Genomic DNA, 4244 nt, shown 5'->3' with positions numbered 1-4244 from the left:
GACTCACACTGGAGGCAGCTGGACTTGGTTTCTGGTGTGGCCTTTTGAAGTAACTTTTGAAGTAAGATTCCTTGCTTAATCTTAACAGGTGGCCCTGGAGGGGCAGAGGCTTGAGCTAAATTTGGCCTGTAGCTGAGCCCCTCTCAGGACTGTGCCACTGGATACCTACTTCACAATCCTCTCTAATAAGACTAGGAGACTTAGGAGCTTTGCTTAGTACATAAAAACAGACACAGAAAGACAGCCAAAATGGGAAGACAAAGAAGCAGAAACCATATGAGAGAGCAGAACAGAGATCCAGATATAATGGAGTTAAGTAATTTAACAGATGCAGAATTCGAAACACTGATTATTAAGATGTTCAATGAACTTTTGGTTAAATTCAGTGAGAACTTCAACAAAAAGATAAAAAAACATAAAAAGGGAACCAGTCTGAAATGAAGAACACATTATCTGAGATGAGAAGTATATTAAATGGAATAAACAAAGGAATAAAAAGAGTGAATAAAGAAAAGGATCAAATGCCCTATCCAGAGAATGGGAAAACCAAGGACACTCAATGAGAATGGCAAGAGATAAGATGCCAAGACTACAAAAATAATTTAAGGAGCATATGGGACACAATTAAGGGTCCAAATATCCATCTAATTGGCGTAACTAAAGAAACTCAAGATGTTGAACAGTTTTTTGAAGAAATAATGATGGAAAAACTTCCCTAACCTGGTGAAGGAAATTAAAGCTCAGATAATTCCAAAAATCAGGGATCCAAAGAGGCCCACACCAAGAAACATCATAATTAAAATGCCAAAGGTTAAATACAAAGTAAGAATATTAAAAGCAGCAAGAGGAAAACAGATAGTTACTTATAAGGGAACACCCATAAGACTGGCAGCTGATTTCTCAAAAGAAACTATGCAGGATAGAAGGGCTTGGCAAAAAATATTCAACAGGATGAAGACCCAGGATCTACAACCAAGAATAATTTATATACCAAAGCTATCATTTAGAGTTGAAGGACAGATAAAGAGCTTTCCAGACAAAAATAAACTGAAGGAATTTATCACCACCAAGTCCATATTACAGGAAATATTGGAGGCACTTCTTTAAGAAGAAAAAACATGTTTCAAAAACAGGAATAAAGAATGGTAACAACTACATTCCTATCAATAAGTAAGTACCTTAAACAGAAAAGAATTAAGTGCTCCAACTAAAAGAGTGGATGAATGGAAAGGAAAACAATGCCCCTACATGTTGTCTATAAGAGACTCATTTCAGATTAAAAGACACAGATTAAAAGGAAGAGGATGGAAAAACATATTGCTTTGATGGACCTAAAAGGTATTTAAATCAGACAGAGAAAGATAAACACTATATGATTTCACTTATATGTGGAATCTAAGGAATAAAAAGAACAAAGTAATCAGAAACAGACTCATAAATATAGTGGACAATTTGGTGATGGACAGAGGGAGGAGTTTGGGGGCCAGGAGAATGAGGTGAAAGTTAAAGAAGTGTGCCGATTGTAGCTGATGGTTGGATGGACAAAGGGTGGAGAGCACAACATAGGAGATACAAATTCGAATGAATACGTTGGCTAAGTGGAGGGTCAGGGGAGGGAGGGAGCAATTGGTGGCGGGGGAACCGTTTTATGAACTGTATAGATGTTTAACCAATGTACTGTATACTTGAAACTAATTAAAATATTTTTTTAAAAAAAATCAAATTAAAAAAATAGAACTACCTATTGACATAGCCATTCTACTTCTGGGTATTTATCCGAAGAAAACCAAAACACTAGTTCTTAATGATCTCTGCACCCCTATGTTCATGGCAGCACTGTTCGCAATTGCCAAGACATGGAAGCAACCTAAGTACCTATCAATAGATGACTGGATAAAGAAGTTATGGTACGTATATACAATAGAATATTACTCAGCCATTTAAAAAATGTAATCTTCCCTTTTGCAATAATATGAATGGACCTAGAGAGTATTATGCTGAGTTAAATAAACCGGACAGAGAAAGATAATGCCATATGATTTTACTTATATAAAAAATCTAAGGAATAAAAGAAATGAACAAACTAAAGAAAAAACAGACTCACAAATACAGATAGTAAACTAGTGATTGCCAGATGGAAAGGGGGTTGGGAGGCCTTGATGAAAAGGGGGAAGGGATAAAGAAATACAAATTAGTAGTCACAAAACAGTCGAGGGAATTTAGAGTATAGCATAGGGAATATAATATTATTGTCATGGTTGTGTGTAGTTTCAGATGTGTGATAGAGTAATCGGGACATCACCTTACAAATTATATAAATGTCTAACCATTGTACTGTATACCTAAAAATAATATAGAATAATAATAAATTTTAAAAAACAGATCTAAACAACTGTTGATTAAGATGTAGAAAACTTGGATCCCTCATATACTGCTGATGGGAATCGAAAATGGTGTAGCCACTTTGGAAAACAGCTTGGCAGTTCCTCAAATGGTTAAACATAGACTTATCATATGCTCCAGCAATTTCCCTCCTAGGTGTGTACCTGAAGGAAATGAAAATGTGTGTTCACATAAAAACTTGTGCAAGAATGTTCATAGCAGCAGTATTCATAATATCCAAAAGATGGAAACAACCAAAATGTCTATCAAATGATTAATGTTTGAGCAAAATGTGTATATTCATACAATTCAATATCATTCAGCTAAAAGGGAATGAAATGACAATATACGCTACATGGATGAACCTTAAAAACATTATAATAGGCGAAAGAACAAAAGGCCACATATAACAGGCAATTCCATTTGTATGAAGAGTCCAGAATAAGTAAATCTATAGAGACAGAAAGTAGATTTGTGGTTTCTGAGGGCTGGTGGGAGAGGATAATGGGTGGTGACTATTTAATGAGTACAGGTTTCTTTTTGAGGTGATGAGAATATTCTAAAATTAGATTGTAGTGATGGTTGCACTTTAAATGGGTGGATTGTGTTGTATGTGAATTATACCTCAATAAAATTCTGACCAAAAACACCACTTTTTAAAAAGATATTGAAGGATATTATGGGAAAGCAAGGGTCAGTATATTCAATATCCATTTATACATCAGTGCTTAGGCCAGTGAAATTCTCAGCAAATATTTTCAAGGGGTGGGAGATTTTTATCTTTTTAAATTTTGCCAGTTTTGGAAGCCCAACCCCACTCAAAGGGCAGCACCTTTTCTATGAATTGTGAATTGACTCAGTCTTTGTTGGAAAACGACTGTGTTCCATACTGACTCTTAAATAATAGTTGAGCAGTGTATAGAATTACAGATTCACAGTTTAGCTGCTCAAGTGCTGTGTATATATTCCACTGAAGCTTGCCTATATCTCTTCTTACTCTGCCACATCCGCCATGGAGGGATCAAGAGCTTATTGGTCTGCCATTAAGATCCCTCTTCCTTTTTCTCCCCCTGGGATTTCCCATTGTTTCAGGCTCAGCCATGAGATTTTTTCCCCACACTTTATTCAACAAGTTTATTATGAGAGAAACCACTCCAAATTATCTCTATCAAGTTGCTTAAATCTGAAGTGTCTGGTGCCGTTTTAATGTATCACTCACCCCAATGTTAGAACTAGTATCACTTTCAAGGGGTGAAGGGGAACTTTGGAAGGCAGGGGCATGGAATATCTAAATGATTGATCATTTTCTTCCTTATCCACTTCCCCCATTTCCTGAGAGACAAAACAAAGAGGGAAAAACAAGTTCTGAGAAAGAAGAGACAGCTCTTGGTATAACCACAAAAGTCCCTTCCATTTTCAGAGTCCTATACCTTTCCATATATTCCTGAGTCCAAGATGTATTTTTTTTCAGGCCAGAGCTCGGAAGAGAGACTGCTCCACTCTGGGGATGCAGCTAACACCTGGACAGAGCCTCCTGGGCTCAATAATATCCCACAATGATTCATTCTTTTCTTTGAGTATTAAAGACTTTCTCCAAATATCTATAGGAGGATTCACATCTGGATCTAAGATAGGGAAGGAAGGAAGCAGGGCTCTTTTTGTTCAGGCCTCAGACTTTATGAGCTTCAAATGTTGGCCACTGTTGGGTGGCAAATTTGTTCAAGGGAACAGGGTAAATCTTCACAGTGGCCATCTGATTTTGAATAATGAAGCCATGTATATATAGTAGAATGGTTGCATGCGCATTTGGTGGGGGTGGGGGATTGGGTTCTGGGGTCAGTCTGCACATGTTCAAATCCCAC

Source organism: Pteropus medius, unplaced genomic scaffold (genome assembly GCF_902729225.1).
Source record: "Pteropus medius unplaced genomic scaffold, Ma_sr-lr_union100, whole genome shotgun sequence".
NCBI classification, from domain to species: domain Eukaryota; kingdom Metazoa; phylum Chordata; class Mammalia; order Chiroptera; family Pteropodidae; genus Pteropus; species Pteropus medius.
Note: the sequence above shows the minus strand (reverse complement) of the source record.